A 21,827-nucleotide genomic window follows, 5' to 3' on the forward strand; every position below is an offset into this window, starting at 1 on the left:
GGCAAGTGGGCCTCGTCGGAGTCCGCCCATCAAATACGCAACTCAAAATTTGCATATGAAACTTTTTTTTTTCGTGACGGCTTTTGCGGCACGCTCATTTCAACTATTCTAGACTAATATTTGTACGTGGCGTATCTCTAAACTTGTTTTTAATGAAAAGAATCCAGAATGCTCATTTTGTCGTTTTAAACCGAAACAAGGCAAACACTATATTTATTTAAACTATTCGCCTTTTTCAAAAGTTTGGCTAGATAATATCGAAAGCCGCCATCTTAGGCCCACTGGGCCCACAAAACGGGGTACGCTCAGTTTGTATGGGAGCTGTCAACATGCTCCCGGGCTGGTTTACCGTCATCTGGGGTGAATCGGGACTACAGTCTGAATAGGGACAGCAGTGTTTAGAGCACTTAAAGGTTTTAAATTTGGAAATGGATGTACACATTTTGTTGGTCTGAGTCTGTTCTATCCGAAACCATCCAGAAAAATCAAAATACTATGCTCTAACATGGTTAAAACTGCTGTCCCAATTCGCCCCATGTGTCCCAATTCACCCCAGTTGACGGTACATTTGAAATGGGTTTTTTTTCAATTAATTTTACTTATTTGATTATTTTGGCAAAAACATCAGTAATTAACCTAAACTGATCAATGGGGATCCTTGCAACAGCTGACTAATTCAAACGGGGTAAGTGTTTACTGGTACATGGGAGAATGAATTGAGCAGGGCTTCCCTTACAAAAAATTACAAAATTACCTTCGAAATAGCTTATACACCCAGTACCGGGCATCGGCATACGAGATGATAAAGTGCACGGTTTGGTAGTAAATGGTACTGTGTGCACTGCACTGTGCAGACTGAGAGGATAAATACCGAAATTACCGAGATTTTCCAAAAAAGTTCATCTATCAAAAAAAAAGTTCCGGTAGCGAGACTCGAACCCAAGACCTTTGGCTTATTGAACCACCATGGTTCGCTGACTAAGTGGTGGTCATTTGTCCATTTAAGCCACTCAATAGAATGAACTGTTTCAATGAACGAATGAACAGTGAACACGCGAAAGGGCTTTACTCACGCAGAATAGTACTTTCCTCACGTTTCTTTTCGGGAGGACTATCCCCTCGATCATTAACTTTGGGTGTAGTAAAGGGTAATTGTTATAATATAAAAATATAATCATAGCTTTCTTTCGAAAAATCAATCACATTCAATGCCTATTTTTTTGCCGGAGATACCCTGAACCCGACAAACTTCATCTTGTTTTTTTTTCGTTTCTTGACGTTTTTAGCTTGTTTTGCTTATTCAGCCTTCTGTGATCAAAATTTGAATTTACGAAATGTTATGAAAACTATATTTCTTAAGAAGTCAATGTTGGCAAATAAAAATATGGTTCTCACAAAAAATCAATGTTCAAAAATCCGATTTTTTTCAATTTTCGAATTTTATATGTTTGAGGGGACTTTCGAGCCGTAAAGAAGAACGGGCCAAAATTTTGCCGCAGAGAAATGTCCCCTAAAATATAAAAAAATGAAAAAATACGGATTTTTGAAATTAAATTTGTTTAAACAGAAAGCTTATTTCAAAATTTGCATTGCATGATTTTGCTTTTATTTCTATTTATATGTTCTAACATTGACCAAAATATTTTTTTCGGAATATTCCTTATCATTCCTACAACTTTGCCGAGGACACCAATTCGATCAGAAAATTTCTTCAAACGTTGCAGATGTTTGGACATTTACGTACCATTTTTTATGGACAGCAAGGCAAGGCCCCACAAAGTTAGAGCTTAATAAAAAAAATGCGCAAAAACGGCCAATTTCGTACAGAATTGATTTTGGTTTGGCTATTAGGGTGAACCTACCCGAAATAGGGCGGTTCAATTTTTTTTTGTTGTGAAACCATAAAAAACGAAGTTGACTTTCTAGCTTTCGAACACTATTGCTAGTACCAACCACTAGTGTCTCCCTTTTGTCTAAGGAGCAGTTCTCTAGGATTTCGGTCATTCGATTTTTTTTGTATTTTTTAATCCGACTGAAACTTTTTTGGTGGCTTCGGTATGCCCAAAGAAGCCATTTTGCATCATTAGTTTGTCCATATAATTTTCCATACAAATTTGGCAGCTGTCCATACAAAAATGATATGTGAAAATTCTAAAATCTGTATCTTTTGAAGGAATTTTTTGATCGATTTGGTGTCTTCGGCAAAGTTGTAGGTATGGATACGGACTACACTGGAAAAAAATGATACACGGTAAAAAAAATTTGGTGATTTTTTTATTTAACTTTTTATCACTAAAACTTGATTTGCAAAAAAACACTATTTTTAATTTTTTTTATTTTTTGATATGTTTTAGAGGACATAAAATGCCAACTTTTCAGAAATTTTCAGGTTGTGCAAAAAATCTTTGAACGAGTTATGAATTTTTTAATCAATACTGATTTTTTCAAAAAATCGAAATATTGGTCGCAAAATTTTTTCAACTTCATTTTTCGATGTAAAATCAAATTTGCAATCGAAAAGAACTTAAGTAAAATTTTGATAAAGTGCACCGTTTTCAAGTTAAGTCCATATTAAGGTGACTTTTTTGAAAATAGTCGCAGTTTATCATTTTTTTAAATTAGTGCACATGTTTGCACACTTTTGGAAAAAAATATTTTTGAAAAGCTGAGAAAATTCTCTATATTTTGCTTCTTCAGACTTTGTTGATACGATCTTTAGTTGCTGAGATATTGCAATGCAAAGGTTTAAAAACAGGAAAATTGATGTTTTCTAAGTCTCACCCAAACAGCCCACCATTTTTCAATGTCGATATCTCAGCAACTAATGGTCCGATTTTCAATGTTAATATATGAAACATTTGTGAAATTTTCCGATCTTTTCGAAAAAAAAAAAATTCAAAATTTTCAAATCAAGACTAACATTTTAAAAGGGCGTAATATTGAATGTTTGGCCCTTTTGAAATGTTAGTCATGATTTGAAATTTTTGAAAATATTTTTTTCGAAAAGATCGGAAAATTTCACAAATGTTTCATATATTAACATTGAAAATCGGACAATTAGTTGCTGAGATATCGATATTAGAAAATGGTGGGTTGTTTGGGTGAAACTTAGAAAACATCAATTTTCCTGTTTTTAAACCTTTGCATTGCAATATCTCAGCAACTAAAGATCGTATCAACAAAGTCCGAAGAAGCAAAATATAGAGAATTTTCTCAGCTTTTCAAAAATATTTTTTCCAAAAGTGTGCAAACATGTGCACTAATTTAAAAAAATGATAAACTGCGACTATTTTCAAAAAAGTCACCTTAATATGGATTTAACTTGAAAACGGTGCACTTTATCAAAATTTTACTAAAGTACTTTTCGATTGCAAATTTGATTTTACATCGAAAAATGAAGTTGAAAAATTTTTGCGACCAATATTTCGATTTTTTGAAAAAATCAGTATTGATTAAAAAATTCATAACTCGTTCAAAGATTTTTTGCACAACCTGAAAATTTCTGAAAAGTTGGCATTTTATGTCCTCTAAAACATATCAAAAAATAAAAAAAATTAAAAATAGTGTTTTTTTGCAAATCAAGTTTTAGTGATAAAAAGTTAAATAAAAAAATCACCAATTTTTTTTTACCGTGTATTATTTTTTTCCAGTGTAGTCCGTATCCATACCTACAACTTTGCCGAAGACACCAAATCGATCAAAAAATTCCTTCGAAAGATACAGATTTTTGAATTTTCACATATCATTTTTGTATGGACAGCTGCCAAATTTGTATGGAAAATTATATGGACAAACTAATGATGCAAAATGGCTTTTTTGGGCATACCAAAGGCACCAAAAAAGTTTCAGTCGGATTAAAAAATACAAAAATTAAAATTGAAGAAAAAAGACCGATTTCGTAGAGAATTGCTCTAAGGCGAACGCGCCGAATACCCAGATTTAATACTAATAATTTTAGGGCGCCCGTTGCGGGATTCGAACCGGCGACCTCTGAATTGAGAGTCCAGTGCACGGTCCATTGATCCGCACGAGCGGGTGGAAAAAGTCAAACTCCGGAACGGCTGAACCAAGTTTAACTCGCCGCGTTGCAAAGGAAAGGTGTTATACTAAGATGTCTTAAAAACATATCTACTGGACCTATTTTTTGGACCACCCTAATCGACTGACAAAAAAAATAAGAGTCTAGTTATTTTGGCCAGGAAACTCCCATACCAAATATTAAACTGGAACTCTTTTGATCTGGTTTGACGTGAAATCGCTTAATAGATATTTTTAAGTACAAGATGTTGTATAGTTAATTTTGATTTTTAATTATTTGTGCTAGAAAATTGGTTTTGATGGCGACAAAAATTCGTATTTCAAAGACTGATGATCAAACTTGAAACTTTTTATTAATTAAATTTAAAATTCAGATACATCTTTTCAAGAGCAAATTGACTTTATCAAACAGCCAATAAAGTGTATTTTTTCACAATTTTATTTTATTTTTGAATGTATGTTGGACCGTTTTTAGTCGCAAAGCAATGCATTTTAGTCGCAAAGCAATTTTGAGGACCTTTTTGAATGTTACGAAAGAGGAGGGGGCATAAGCCTTAAAAAAAGTGTGTTTAAGCCTAATTCTTTCAGAACAAAATATGCAAAACTGTTAGCGATTAAATTAAGGGCATTTAGCACATCGCAATCTTTCCAAAAAAATTCAAAATAAAAATATTTTATGCTATTTTGAATATTCAATGCATAAAATCAAAAAAAAATCGTAAATACTTTTCATATATTTCTTCTTATTCCTATTTTATCAACTTACTATAGCTTACATACTATCACATACAGCTTTAACTGTTAAAAGAAGCAAACATGTTAATCAATTCAATTATATTGTTAAACTTCTATCTTTTGATGATCTAACTTTAAAAGCACCGAAAGTGTATAACGGAATACACTTCGTCAGTTGTGTGCTATCTTGTGACAACGGCCATTTAGTACTTTTCGGGAAAATCGATTTTAAAAGTTTGTTGATAAATAATTTCAAAACTATGAATGATAGAGCCAAACTTTTTGAAGCAATCGGTTCGTATACTATCGCTTAACAAACGCTCCAAGTTTCAATTAATTTGGTTACACCAGTTAAAAGATACAGTAAATTAAGTAAAAAAATCTGAACAGCACGTGTCACAAGTGTGTTTCGAAAGTAAAATTGTAGTACGTGTCACAAGTGTGCACAGAATTCCCATACAAACTAAAATAAGCTCAAATCAATGGTTTAATCGACTTAATCAGTTTATTTTATAAACAAAAGGTTTCATTGCCTTTAGAAAGTATGTGTGTACATAATTTTGTGAAAAACAAGAAAATTTTTCCACATTTTCCAACAACATGTATGACGTGTCACAAGTGTGCACAATCATTTTGATGATAAATTGGTCTATGTCACAAGTGTGTATTGCGATATTCGGGAAACGGAAGAGAGTTTCCAAAATCGGGTTAAAGCATCTTGTAGTGTTTGTTAAGTATAGCAAAACGTCATCATGAACTCATTTTTGACCAAAATGGTCTATGTCACAAGATAGCACACAGCTGACGACTTGTATCAAGATTTTAAGGAATGCACTACGTTACATGATAATCGCAACCACAAATCTCAATTACTCTAATGAACTGTGATTGTCACCCGAGTCCACCATTATTCGTAAATTATACGCTAGACATGATAATGCTTACCTCCGGGGCTAGATTTCATTTAATCACGCAATTATCCTTCGAATACCTCCCCTTTTATGCAGTTACACAAAAGTTCACTCAACAACAACAGCTGACACTGCCAAGGCAACACTGCAACAGTGTTGTGCCTGCAAATCCTCACTCTAAACTGTCACTTTGTCCTTTACCGGTTTGCTCTCTTCCAGTCTGACACTGGAAGTGTTCAATTCTACATTACTTTGCACGCAAAGCGGGAAAATCTCAACGACCTTTCTTCGCACCAAACTTTTTTATTCGCTTGTCCTTCGTTAATATAATCCTTTGTCACACTTGCGACGCTTTGGAGAGGGACAATCGTCGTCGACTGTCCACCGAAAACGGCCAAAAGGCCCTCCAGGACACAGAGTTCTTAAAATGTTTTGTCCTTTTTAAACTTATTTTTTTCTAGCGATTTCTCGCGTCACTTTGCCTGCCTCGCTGACGGTGCGATATTGCCCGGAGGAGCTTTTTTGGCCTGTCACACGAAGATGACACTTTTTTGTCCAACAAAACCACCCGGCGCTCTCCGGTGGAAGACTGGCAGGCGATGGGACACAACAATTGTGGGTACCGGTCCCACCACCCCCTCGTCGAAAAGTTCCTTAACAGTAACCGCACGCGACGACCGTCGACAAAAACGACGAACCCCGACGACGAAAGCTCCCGCAAAAAAGCACACGCGTCCTTTTCCGACGAGTTCCAGCGCAGTACTGAAAGCCAGAGGAAAAGCATTTTCATCCTGGTCGGAATCGTCGTCGTCGTCGAAGTCGTCCTGTCGGGTCCCGTTCGGGTCCGTCGTCGAAATGATAAAGGTTAAACACGAAAATGTGTTATCACAGGTCAGGAGGAAATCCAGCTGGCGCGCGCGTTGGTTGGGAGGAATTCCGGAAGATGGAAAATGCGCGCCAAAAGTTTTCACTCAGCATCCCCCGTTTTCGAATGGGGTGATGCTGTGAGGGTAGGAAAACGTTCTCTGGTTCCGTGATTGATGGTGTGTTGTGAGCTGAGGAATGGAAATCCATCAAAATTTTGCTTTCCCCCCTGTATGATAAGCACATTTTTGGTTGGTGTGCGGTTTCTTAAGACGTGCATTGGCGGGGTTTTCGACTGAATATGTTGTTTGAAATCGATTTTGAGCGGTTTTAACGGGTGAGATCGCAGTTTTGGGTGGAAATTTGCTGGTAGTCAATCAAAAAAGACCGGCTGGGGTGGATAGAATATGTCACAATTTTAATTGACTCTCTTTTGCCCATTTTTTCGGATATTTGAATTGTGCCTTTGTTCAGAAAATCAATTTTTGATCTTAAACAATGTTGACTTCTCCTGTTTTTTGTTTGTAATAGGGTAGTTTTTGCCAACTCACAAAGCTTTTGATCTGGTTTCCGTGAAGCTTCTTAAAAGTAATGTTGTTCTCTTATCATGATTCCAAGGCCCATTTTTTGTTATCTCGTGACTCAACCCCATCCATTTTTTTAATTATTTTTACTTAGAAATGTATTTCAATGATTTCTTGCTAGAAACCATAAACAGATAGTAAATTTAGTGCCAAAAGGTCATACCAAATCGTTCACTCAACAGCATTGCCTTGGTGTTCTTTATTGCGAGATTTCTACTCGAAACTAGGTGTTAGTTCATCCAAAAAATAGTTTGAAAACTGCCATTTTTCGTTACTCAACTGTACAAAGTCAAGAGATATGATTTTTATGGGGAAAAATATTTTGAAATCAGCAATATAAGCGTACATCCCTAGAATTCCTGGGACAAAATTCTAGGGATTTTTTTTTTTCAAAAACGGAAATTCCCTAATCCCGAATTTGTTATATGTTGACCCGGGAATACCCGAAATTCAGATTTGGTTGTGGAAATAGATAAACAGTTTAATACAAAGAAATCGAAAAAAATAAAATAAATTTCTTCATATATCAATATTTACTTAGCTAATTAGGAAAAAATCGTTAAAATTCAAGTTAATAATTCCGCAAAATACGTAGTGCTTATATATTTTCTATTTAATTTCATATATTTTTTAAAAGACTACGTGAGCAACTCTCTACAAAATCGGCCGATTTCGACCATTTTTTTTATTTTTTTATTTTTTGATTTGGCTCAAACTTAGACACCAATGCTATGCTATGCTATGCTATTTTTTGATTTGGCTCAAACTTTGTGGGGGCCTTCCCTATGACCAAAGAAGCTATTTTGTGTCATTGGTTCACCCATACAAGTCTCCATACAATTTTGGCAGTTGTCCATACAAAAATGGTACGTAAATATTCGAATATCTGTAACTTTTGAATGAATTTTGAAGTTGTAGGTTGTTGTAGGACTATTGAGAAAAAAAAGTCCACGGAAAAAACAGTTTGCCGATTTTTTAATTAATTTTTTTTTTCACAAGAGCTCTATTTCCCAAAATACATATTTTTTGATTTTCGAGAATTTAGGGGATAAAATCCCGCAACTTTTGAGCCATAGAGAAGCATGGTCAAAAAATCTGCCGCCGAGTTATGAATTTTTGAAAAAATAGTGATTTTTGGAAAAAAATCGAAATTTCTCGCAAAACAAAATCTGACGTAATTTTTTAATGTAAAATTGAATTTCTAATCGAAAAGTTCTTTACAGATTTTTTGATAAAGGGCTCCGTTTTCAAGATATAGCCACCGAATGTTTGATTTAAGCGAAATATTTGCAGTTTTTTCGATTTTTAAAAATAGTGATCATGAGTGACCATTTCCTAAAAAAAATTTTTTTTTGAAAGTTCCGAAAAATTGCTATAAAATTGTCTAAGAGCCATTGAAGATTGGACCTCTGGTTGCTGAAATACAGTGGCTTTAAGAAAAAGAAACACGAAAATTGATGTTTTCTAAGTCGCACCCAAACAGCCAACCATTTTCTAATGTTGATATCTCAGCAACTAATGGTCCGATTTTCAATGTTAAAACATGAAACATTTGTAAAATTTTCCGATCTTTTCGAAAAAAGTATTATAAAAAGTTTAAATCAAGATTTACATTTTAAAAGGGCCAAACATTGAATGTTGCGCCCATTTAAAATGTTAGTCTTGATTTAATTTTTTTAAACATTTTTTTCGGAAAGATCGGAAAATTGTTTCATGTTTTAACATTGAAAATCGAACCATTCTTTGCTGAGATATCGACATTAGAAAATGGTGAGCTGTTTGGGTGAGACTAAGAAAACTTCAATTTTCGTGTTTCTTTTTGTTTAAGCCGCTATATCTCAGCAACCAGAGGTCCAATCTTCAATGTCTCTTAGACAATTTAATAGCAAATTTAATGAACTTTTCAAAAAAAAAAATATTTTTATAAATGGTCACTCTTGGTCACTATTTTTGAAAATCGAAAAACTGCAAATATTTCGCTAAAACCAAACATTCGGTGGCTATATTTTGAAAACAGAGCCTTTTATCAAAAAATCTTTAAAGTTCTTTTCGATTGGAAATTCAATTTAACAAAAAAAAATTATGTCAGATTAGTTTTTGCATGAAATTTCAATTTTTCCCAAAAATCACTATTTTTTCAAAAAATCATAACTCGGCGGCAGATTTTTTGACCATGTTTCTCTTTGGCTCAAAAGTTGCGGGTTTTTGTCCTCTAAAACATATCAAAAAATCTCGAAAATAAAAAAAATACGTTTTTTGGGAAACTGGGTTTTTGTAAAAAAAATTAGTTAAAAATCGGCAATATTTTTTTCCATGTACCTATTTTTTCTCAAAAGTCCCATCAATACCTACAACTTTGCTGAAGACACCAAATTGATCAGAAAATTAATTCAAAAGTTACGGATATTCGAATATTTACGTACCATTTTTGTATGGACAGCTGCCAAAATTGTATGGAGACTTGTATGGGTGAACCAATGACACAAAATAGCTTATTTGGTCATAGGGAAGGCCCCCACAAAGTTTGAGCCAAATAAAAAAATACAATTACAAAAAAAAAGATTTCATAAAATATTACGAAAATGCGAGCACTTTTAAGATTTTATTGCTTTTTGTACATCGAGTTTCAATTTCCGTTTGACTCCACTTACCTCTGACGTAGACGGCTCATATTCAGCATGAGTTCATCTCAAATGAAAACAACAAACCTCTATGTTCTCTTGTACTTATCTTGTAAGGATTCCTGAATCTGGTTAGCACAAAAGTGTATAGAGGAATCGAAATGTTGAAAGTTGTCATCCAAATCGGGGAATCTTTACAAATTCTAGAAAAAAACTTCCACCTAATAAAACAAACTAATTTATAATTATGTGTTGAAAGATAACTTATCATACAAATCTTTGTAAAACAGTCATTTTATTGACACCGCATAATTTCCACCATTGTTCAAACAGGCAACCGCTCGTTGCTCAATTCGATTAATTATGATACAAATAACCACAATCGTGCAGCCAAACACAAACACAAATTAAGGCCCCCAAGTACATTGCCGATCTGTCAACATACAGCTCTGAGGCTGGCTATCAGCTCACTTCAATCTGGCGGGGGCGCTCAATTATCAGTGTGTGCACATTTTACCTCCTCAGTGTCTCCACCGCGCTCTCCTCAGTCACTGAAATTGATGGTCAAACTTTACTCGGAATTTCATGTGTGTTCAAACTGCACGACTATCCAGCAGGCAGACGTAGACCACATACTGTTTCTATCTGTGGACAGGATGATGATCACGATGATTGCAATCGACAGCAAACTTAGGGGAGATTGTGTCACATTGAGTAGGTAATATTTTTTCTAATATCTTTCAATTTAAAACCAACGTCCTCAATTTTTTTCGAAGTTGTGGAATAATTTAAACATTTTCGAATTTGACAATGTCATCCACTGCAAAACCACCTGAACCACTATTTCCACTCCAATACGAGAGCTCCATTTCCATGGCTGTTCAATTTCAAATTTGAACCAATAATGCTCGATAGCTATAAATGTGTCGAGCGAGCCGAATTCACAGTAGGACGATGCACACAGCTGCACGTTTTATTATTTGCTGACAGTCGGTGATACCAATCCTACATGCATGTACAAATGTGTACACCATGTTGCAACACCGAACGCTTACAAAAGGAACCGGAAACTGGCGAAATGAAATAGTTTCGTATGTTCGTAGCCGAAAAAAGGTATAAAATGAACTTTTTTATTTCCACGCGAAACTTGTACGAAATTATCGAGAATGTTTCGGGAGTCAAACGAAACGAGCTTCAATTCAAATGTTTCTTCTTTACACACCTACTTCACACTTGTGTTGTGCGATGGGAATTTTCCCCTTCTCCCCACTCAATTGAAAATTTAATTTTCGGACGAAGAACGACGACGATGGTGAGATAATTAATGGCGACTTTGTAGGATGGCGAAATTGAGAATTCAGCAGAAGATGGTTTGCAACTTTTCATTGGAATGTTGAACATTTTGCTACATTTCGTGACTGAGTGGGGCACGGAAATGATTGAACTCTAGATAACTTTTTCAAAACAACTAATGTAAATAAAACCTTTTGGAAAAGTAATCGAGAATTAAGCTTCTGTGAAGTATTTTACAGGTAAAATTATCGAATATGTTAGTTGCCCCAAAAAACTAAACTTAATTCTCAATTGAAAACTAATAGGTTTGAGTTTTTCCGTGTAGAGTTGTAAGAGCACAACTAATTGGAAAATGTATTTTTGTCGTGTTAATTGTGTCAATTTCTATCATCTGAACTTCGAGATTCCAGTCACTGTCAGACGAATTGAAAATATTGAATTAATTGCTGCATATATCGATTTTCGTTAATCTTTACACAATTGAATTATGTACACAGTGATGAATAAATACAAAAAATCCCACTTATTATGGGAATTATTGAGAACTTTATCCATTGATGGACTTCTTTCCCTACTTTTCTTTAATTATAATTATGATTACACATTTAAAGCACTAAAGTTGTATCTTGAACCTATACAAAAAAAACCAATCTAATCTGAGAGCAGACCGTGCAAAATTTGTTTAAAAAAAACAGAAAACGTAACAGACAACAAAATATGATATAAAAAATATGAGAAATGAATATGAAAAAAAGGTTTAAACAACGTGATAACTCATAAAATAATACATGACAAAATGAACAAATTCTGTACTTCATAAAACTATGAATCAATTACAAAAAATGTTTTTGCAAATTGCATTGCAACAAAAAGTTAAATTCTCAAAACAAGCTTATTTTAATGTTCAAAATTTTTGGTTTGTTTTGGGGGAACACAAAAGACATTTTGAGCCAGAATTTTACGCTGGTACAAAATCTTGTACCGGAACTATGATGTTTTGTAAAAAATGTGATTCTTGGAAAAATTTAAAATGTTGTCAAACAAAATAAAAACAAACGTGTCAAGATGCCAAAATCAAATTTGCATTCAAAAAAAGCTTGATACATTTTTTGATTAAGTGCACTGATTTCATGTTATATCTAATTTATGGTATTTATTCGAAAAGTTATCTGTTTTTTGCAATTAAAAATTTTTGCAATTAAGAAAAAGCAGCCCCGAAAAAAAATTGTTCGATAATTTTCATATCCAGTCTAACATTTTCTACAATTTTTTTTCGCAAAATATAAACTTTAAGAGGCTTTTTCTCAGCAACCAGCAGTCTGGTCAAAAATATAAAAAATACAATTTGTAAAGTTCTCAGCTTGTCGACAATATTTTTTAAAGGGGTGCTTTTAACAAAAAAAATCTAAAGATTTTTTGAAAAATTTAGCGTTAAAATGCCTGTTACTTGAAATTAGTGCACTTGTTAAAAAAAGGATCCTTCTCGATTTCAATTTTTATCTGGCATCTTAGTACGATTTTTGAAATTTTGCTAACAATATTTTATTTTTTTTTCAAAAATATTTTTTTCAAAAAATAGGCTATAGTTCCAGATTTTGCACCAATATAAAATCTCTCGCAAAATTTGACTTTTTAGTTTCCTTAAATAAATCATCTCTAAGTGTTGAAAAATCCAATAAAAATAGGGTTTTCTCCCGTGCCCATTTTGTATGACCAGCTTTAAAATTGAATAAAATTTTGTATGGAAAAACTAATTATGAAAAATGGCATAGAGAATGCATCGACAAAGTTTTATCCAAATAAATAAATTCAAACAGAAAATCGGTGAAAAAAATCAAAATTTCCGAGAATACTCAAATTTCATTTAAACGTTTAGCTTAACTTTTCAATAGGTGCTTTCTGCACAACTAATTGATATCACAAAGGTGGCTTTGAAAAAGTACTCTGGATAGATGAATTCGCGTTGGAAAGGCATATCAAATATCTTTCTTAAATATATTTAATATGAAGCATAACTTTCGAAGCACTTTACCAAATCTCATAATTTTGTACAGTCCAGACTAGGCTATTTGAAGACCTTAGAGATTTTTTCGAGCTTAGGTATCAATTCAGCTAGTGCCATGATAATCGAGTGCATTTTTTACACACACACACACACACACACACACACACACACACACACACACACACACACACACACACACACACACACGTTTACTCTGAATTTGATTCTGAATCGATAGGAAGATGGGCTTAGGGAGGAATGATAACAAGGAAGTTTATTTTTGTAGTGGTTTTATAGCCTTTGCTCAATCAGATGATTTATGAATTATCATGGAAATTTCGGAACGTGAAAAATGTTAAAATTACTATCAAAATCTTATGTTAAACTTACAGAAACTGCTTTTTCTGCTTGATAATATATTGTTGACACTAAAAAATAATTTGAGTAATTATAAAAAAAAATCTACTTGGTTTATGGATGGGCCCTATATCTATTTTGAAATGAAAATGTAGGGCATGCGTAATGTCAGTTATTGAGCTGCTTTTTTAATATTCGACTAATACAGCTAAATAGTTTTCGTTGATTTGCTACTATTTCATCCTTTACCTTTTATTGAATTTCATATCAAAACCCAATTCAACAAAACAATCTAACAATTAACTTTTTTTTGTGACATTTTGCCAAGTTGAAAATATTTTAAGGTGAAATATTCTTAAAGGTGACTTTAAAGATAAAAAAAACTAAATAGAAAAAAAATGCTAATCAATTTTAATTTAATGTTGAATAACTAAGCATGAATCTTTTAATATCTTTCAAAATAATATGTTTCAAATCTCAAATTAAATAATAATTAAATTGTTATTACGGCTGATGAAAATATTGCTAAATCAAGTTAGTTTCCTACACGGAGAAAAAACAGTTACAAAAATCGTGAACAAGCGTTCATGAAAATGGGAACCTCGAACAAAGTGTTCAAATCCCATGGTACGAGTAAAGAGCAATCTATTTTCTCAATATTTTTCTTTCCTGTGATGAATTTCAATTTTTCAATCAATTTTTTGGCCCTCCGTCAAATCATTGACCGGAGGAAATGGGAAAAAAAATGCGAGAATATTTTTTTCTTCGACTGATTTTTGTTAACATCATTGAAGTTTTCACAGCATTCTTTTATTAGGCCGATGCAAATATTTAAAAAAGTTTTTGTCCCTCGGCCCTGGCCGAGGTCAAGGGGGGCAAAAAAATAAAAAAATATAAAAATTTTAATAACAAGCCATAGTCTTCACATTTAAATGAAAAAAGTGTTTTAAAATGCATTTTACACTAGTTCAGTTGTTTTGCAATCATTAGTTTTCAAAAAATCTAAGATCTGACAAAAACAAAAATTTTATCGAAAAAAAAGATTTTGCATCGAAAATTTTCAAAAAATCTTAAGATTTTTTAATAAACCCAAACATGCTAAAAATGATTTTAAACGCAGGAGAATGTATTATAATTTGATTTCAGTTGGTGGCACTTGAATTTTCATTGAAATTTTGAAGTTTATTGTAAAAATATTTTTTTTGCCCCCTGATTTTTCGGGCCAATTTTGAAGGGGGGGGTGACAAAAACTTTTAAAAATATTTGTACCAGCCTTAGTAAATATTCTATTAATTTCATGTTAATGTAGGTTTTGCTAACAATTGGTTCAAATGGTTCATATCACATTTTCCAATTGAAAACAAATAAAGTCTTTTAAGAATGAAATATCGATTATATATTTCAAAGAATTGATTTTAGAAAATTGATGAATTTCACGGAATTTCGCGGAAATCTTCAAATTTCACGAATTTCACGCTGTCCGCGAAATCGTGAAAATTCACTAACCCTTCTAATAATCAATCTGAGTATAAAAAATTCAAAAATTTAACAACAATTTGTCTACCAGTTCAAAGTAACAAATTTTTCCCATGATTAACTATCGAATTCCCGCACATCCATTTCTGCCAGGTCATCCCAAATTGCAACAAGTTTGCGCTGCGCTCCTTGATAGTCATGGCTTGCACTATATTTTCCCCCGCCACACTTCGGGCTCAAGTGAGAAATTACGATGCTTCTTGAACGGAATTGATGGTACTCCCCAACACCAAGGTCCACTACTAAGAAGAATGACTCTCAATTACGGGTGTTGGTTGGTTGAGGGTAACTGCATTACACCGGTAATGTGCCAGCCAGCTGGCAGTGCTCAGTTAATCAACTTAATTTAGAGTGTGTGTGCAGTCCGGGAGAAAAAACCATCAAATTGAAATTGAAATCGAAACCGTATCGGCATGTCCTTGGCATTTAGGGTGATGTCGTTATTGAATTCTCCTTTAGATCTCAAGAATCTTTGATTTGATTTCAAACGCAGTTTTATGACACATTTCAGAAAACAAGATTATTCCAATTGCAAGCAAAGACCGCCCTAACTCGATAAAGTAAGTAAGTAGCTGCAAAACTATTTGCTCTGGTGCGGCAATAACTCTTTGCCATCATCGTGAAACCCGAAGAAAAAAGAGAAGTGCGCTCAATTTTATGTGTATCCTAAGGGGAGGACGAACAAGTTTTCCACCACACACACACACTCCCTCACTGCATTCCTGGAGCTTTCCCTCAACCCTTTCCCGTAGCGCGTTTCATTTCCAGGCCAGTTTGCAGATAAATCTCCACTCGAGAGTTCGCGCGCTCGTTCGTTTCTTTTTATTTGCAATATATTTTATTATCTTTCTTAAACAAAGTTGTGCTGCTAGGAAAAAAACCAGTGACCGCGGAAAACCGGAACTGCTACTGTTGCCACTTTTCTACTGCTTAGGAGGGAGAGGGGGTCCACCTCTTTCGGATTGCTTGTCGTCACCATCATCGATATATAAATCACAACCAAACTCGGGACCACGTGACAGATCACGTGACGGAACAAGGAGAATGGGGGAGGGGAGTTGTTGAACGAAGCTGCAGGGTCATGGACCACGGTTCCGTGCAGATGGTCTGTCCAGATTTGTGTGTTTCTGATGGTCCAGTTTCTATGGCAGTGTCCTACTTTTTATGCTTGGGACGTTGCGATGTTCTGAATTACGAGTTTTATGTTTCCCTTTTGACAATCGAGCAGTTCTCTAGCTTTTAGCAAAAAATATCATTATTTGATTCCAAAATTCGTCTACAAAACCTATTTTTGCATTTGTTCTAACAAACAAAACTTCATACGAATTAAGATGCGCGAAAACGTAATTGATTCTTTTTAGAGAAACTGCTGCCTAGAGTGTGAAATAAAGTAAATGTTCATACAGCGATACCAAATAACTTTTTGTCGCAGATAGGGCGGGCAATGATGGTAGAATTTGAAGAATGCGTAAATGAGCACAAAATGTTGCAGAGATATTGCCTGTGACCATTCAAAATGTTAGTGCCGTAATTCGAATAGAGTTATCTATGCACGATCTCACGCACACTAGCGCATCATTTGTTTTGCTGGCCGGTACAAAATTTAACCTCAATCTTTTTCGTGTACGTACTCAATACATGCGCACGTAGATAACCTCATGTTTCTTGATTCTCCGTTAGACAACGGAGATGCACACGAAGCGAGAGCAACCTCGTGTGCAATGAAATGAGCCTGCTCCGCGGGTGCAACTGTATAAGTGTGAGCGCGTCGTCTGGGTAGATTGAAGTGTGCGCAACGCGCACGTTGGTAGATAAAGAGAGAGAGCGAAAACGAACGTAGACGCGGATGTGTCGTGAGAGTGTAGCAGATGAACTTCGGGATGAACTCGCGCGGCGTGGTTGAGGGAAATTGAGAGAGTTACGCGTGTGTTTGTTCGCTTGTGGACCGATTGTGTCGGGACTGGCCTTCGGGTTTCGGGATTCAGAAGAGTTCTTCAGTCTGGCGTTTAATCCTGAAGCGAGCGGTTGAGTTTTATGTGGTGGGTGGTGGGACCATAAAACAAAACGAAGGTTCGCTCCCGCGTGTGGCAGAATGTAGCCAGAGTTACGACAATGGCGCAGTCTGTAGGTTTATTAAATAAAGTGAGTAATTTCTCCGATAATGTTTGTTTTGATGGTCCCACAAGAAGTGATTGAAGTAATCATAAAAGTAGTGTTGTGAAATGTGTTGATGAGCAGTTTCCTGAAATTCAGCAGGTGTTTTCCTACTCCTTGGACAGATGAAGAAAGCCGGTAAGTTTTCGTGACTTTTCAAAGGTGTTTTGAATGAGACGCCATGTTTAATCTCATCAATGTGTGTGGCCCGCAAAGTATGTTGGGACCGAGTCATGTGAGGGTTGGGTCGACAAACCGCAATGATTGTGCGCAATCCTGACCAATGTCGGGCCGATGTTGATCAGACATCGTGCCGAAGGAATTAATTTTGTCAGGTGAAAGTTGAGTCGACGAGACATCGTAAGGGTGACTTCTGCACTTCTGCCCAATTTCGGCCCGATGATGATTAGATATCACGCAGAAATTATTTTTTTGTCTGATTCGGTGTTTTATGGCGTGATTTGTTGAAATAGTTATTTTTTTATAGGATTTGCTAATAAAAAAACAAAAATGGAAATTGTTGAATGAGTGGTCAAGCAATACTGGAAGCGGTAGCACTTCAAACAATATTTTAAATGTTCTGATTCTGATTGGAACGGTATATTGAAATGCGTTGAAATATTGAGTTGACGTTGAATGGTTGGAGAGCAGTCAAGTTTATTTGATTTGTGGTTATGCAATTCGGCTACATGTTGTGGTCGAAATCAATTCGATGTCGTTTGTTTTAGAGCTGACATTAAAAGGATCGTTCCGTGATGAAATTTGAGAGTGAGTCAAAAACTGAATATACGTAGACTATCTACAAAAAATAATACATGACAACAGTGAAATGTGAAATTTGTTGATGTTGAACCTATTGACAAAATACACTAAAACGAAACTACTCATACAATTTAAATATATTCTATACAATATGTATACTCTAGATCATAAAGTCTTATAACAAACGTATCTATTGCCTACAATTTATGGACGAGCGTTGCTCGAGGCCTCACAATATATCATCTTACTTACACGATCTCTATCTTAAGACACTGAACTTGGCCACCCTCGCCATATATATGTGCTACGTTCTAATACCCCCTTATTCCACACCCACCCAAATTAATCTTTACCCATTGGACACTAGACCAAAACACTCGTAGAACAGCTTTCACTATGCCACTAGAAGAATTATGAACACAGCTTGCTCTGATGGCCACTAATCCAAACTATTCGTATTCGAGTCTATTCCCACTTTTGAACCTTCTTACGATTTCTCACTGACCATTAAGAAATGTTGATGACGTTGCTCAGTTGGCCACAGCATCAATTCTAGACGATCGTTGCTCTTTGGCCAATGAAAAAACTTTGTGAGACGAGTGTTGTCCGATGGCACTGAGGACGAATTTGAGACAGCGTTTGCTCGTTGCCACAAGGACACATGTTCGTGAGACGAACGTTGCTCGTTGGCCAATAAGAAGGACTTTTGTGAGACGAGTGTTGCTCGTTGGCCACTGAGGAAGAATTTGTGAGACGAGCGTTGTTCGTTGGCCACTGAAAGTGAAATGTGTGAGACGAGCGTTGCTCGTTGGCCACAAAGACACAATTTCGTGTGACGAGCGTTGCTCGTTGGCCAATAAGAAGGACTTTTGTGAGACGAGTGTTGCTCGTTGGCCACTGAGGAAGAATTTGTGAGACGAGCGTTGCTCGTTGGCCACTGAAAGTGAAATGTGTGAGACGAGCGTTGCTCGTTGGCCACAAAGACAGAATTTCGTGAGACGAGCGTTGCTCGTTGGCCACAAAGACACAGTTTCGTGAGACGAGCGTTGCTCGTTGGCCAATAAGAAGGACTTTTGTGAGACGAGTGTTGCTCGTTGGCCACTAAGGATGAATTTGTAAGACGAGCGTTGCTCGTTGACCGCTTAGAGGGACAATTGTGAGACGAGCGTTACTCGTTGGACACTGAGAGTAAAATGTGTGAGACGAGCGTTGCTCGTTGGCCACTAAGAAGGATACATTGTGAGATGAGCGTTGCTCGATGGCCGCTAGAAAAAAAATCGTGAGACGAGCGTTGTTCGTTGGCCACTGAGGCGAAAATTCTCGAGACAAGTTTTGCTTGGTGGGCATTAACACGAGCCACCATGCCAGGATCTTTGTGTAACTAGCATTTTACGGTTACGGAAAGAAACATATTTGGTAGAAGAAATGCTACGTTTGAAACAAGGATATATATTTAGGAAAAGACAAGACTTAATAAAAGGTAGCTTGTACCTCTATACGACTTTTGTTGGAATCGTTGGTTGAATTCAAAGGAATTAAAATAATGATTACGAGCGAAAAATCGTTGGGTTTTGAGAATTTCAATCAGTTTTGAGCAAAGATTTAAGTAAAGATAGCCTGAACCCTACATGACTTACGTTGGAGCTTTTGATTGTATTCTAGGGAGAATTTAATATGTTGATTCGAGCGAAAAATCGTTTGGTTTGAGAATTTCAATCAGTTTTGAGCAAACATTTAAGTAACGGTAGCCTGAAACCCTACACGACTTACGTTGGAGCTTTTGATTGTATTCTAGGGAGAATATAAGATGTTGATTTGAGCTAGAAAAGTCGTTGGGTTTGAGAATTCCAATCAGTTTTGAGCAAACATTTAAGTAACGGTAGCCTGAAACCCTACACGACTTACGTTGGAGCTTTTGATTGTATTCTAGGGAGAAATTAAAATGTTGATTTGAGCTAGATAAATCGATGGGTTTGAGAAATTCAACCAGTTTTGAGCAAAGATTTAAGAAACGGTAGCCTGAAATCCTACACGACTTACGTTGGAGCTTTTGATTGTATTCTAGGGAGAATTTAATATGTTGATTCGAGCGAAAAATCGATGGGTTTGAGAATTCTAATCAGTTTTGAGCAAAGATTTAAGAAACGGTAGCCTGAAACCCTACACGACTTACGTTGGAGCTTTTGATTGTATTCTAGGGAGAATATAAGATGTTGATTTGAGCTAGAAAAGTCGTTGGGTTTGAGAATTCCAATCAGTTTTGAGCAAACATTTAAGTAACGGTAGCCTGAAACCCTACACGACTTACGTTGGAGCTTTTGATTGTATTCTAGGGAGAAATTAAAATGTTGATTTGAGCTAGAAAAATCGATGGGTTTGAGAAATTCAATCAGTTTTGAGCAAAGATTTAAGAAACGGTAGCCTGAAATCCTACACGACTTACGTTGGAGCTTTTGATTGTATTCTAGGGAGAATATAAGATGTTTATTTGAGCTAGAAAAATCGTTGGGTTTGAGAATTCCAATCAGTTTTGAGCAAAGATTTAAGAAACGGTAGCCTGAAACCCTACACGACTTACGTTGGAGCTTTTGATTGTATTCTAGGGAGAATATGAGATGTTGATTTGAGCTAGAAAAATCGTTGGGTTTGAGAATTCCAATCAGTTTTGAGCAAAGATTTAAGAAACGGTAGCCTGAAACCCTACACGACTTACGTTGGAGCTTTTGATTGTATTCTAGTGAGAATATAAGATGTTTATTTGAGCTAGAAAAATCGTTGGGTTTGAGAATTCCAATCAGTTTTGAGCAAAGATTTAAGAAACGGTAGCCTGAAACCCTACACGACTTACGTTGGAGCTTTTGATTGTATTCTAGGGAGAATATGAGATGTTGATTTGAGCTAGAAAAATCGTTGGGTTTGAGAATTCCAATCAGTTTTGAGCAAAGATTTAAGAAACGGTAGCCTGAAACCCTACACGACTTACGTTGGAGCTTTTGATTGTATTCTAGTGAGAATATAAGATGTTTATTTGAGCTAGAAAAATCGTTGGGTTTGAGAATTCCAATCAGTTTTGAGCAAAGATTTAAGAAACGGTAGCCTGAAACCCTACACGACTTACGTTGGAGCTTTTGATTGTATTCTAGGGAGAAATTAAAATGTTGATTTGAGCTAGAAAAATCTATGGGTTTGAGAAATTCAATCAGTTTTGAGCAACGATTTAAGAAACGGTAGCCTGAAATCCTAAACGACTTACGTTGGAGCTTTTGTATGTATTCTAGGGAGAATATAAGATGTTGATTTGAGCTAGAAAAATCGTTGGGTTTGAGAATTTCAATCAGTTTTGAGCAAAGATTTAAAAAATGGTAGTTTGAAATTCCACACGACTTATGTTGGAGCCGTTGATTGAGTTCTAGTGAGAATTGAGGATGGTGATTGCGAGAGAGAACAATCATATTTTAGAATTTTGATTGAATTGTAAGGAAAATTTAACCTGATGATGAATGCGCTGGAGGGGAATTGTTAAAATTGCGAAATTTGAATTGTTTATTCAAAGCGGAGTACAGGAGAAGGAAAATGTCGCAGATAGGGCGGGCAATGATGGTAGAATTTGAAGAATGCGTAAATGAGCACAAAATGTTGCAGAGATATTGCCTGTGACCATTCAAAATGTTAGTGCCGTAATTCGAATGTTTCTTGATTCTCCGTTAGACAACGGAGATGCACACGAAGCGAGAGCAACCTCGTGTGCAATGAAATGAGCCTGCTCCGCGGGTGCAACTGTATAAGTGTGAGCGCGTCGTCTGGGTAGATTGAAGAGAGTTATCTACGTGCGCATGTATTGCGTGTACGTACACGAAAAAAGTGAGGTTAAATTTTGTACCAGCCAGCAAAACAAATGGTGCGCTAGTGTGTGTGAGATCGGGCTTAGATAGCTCTAGTGTGCGCAACGCGCACGTTGGTAGATAAA

The sequence above is a fragment of the Culex pipiens genome, chromosome 2 (genome assembly GCF_016801865.2).
Source record: "Culex pipiens pallens isolate TS chromosome 2, TS_CPP_V2, whole genome shotgun sequence".
Classification (NCBI taxonomy): domain Eukaryota; kingdom Metazoa; phylum Arthropoda; class Insecta; order Diptera; family Culicidae; genus Culex; species Culex pipiens.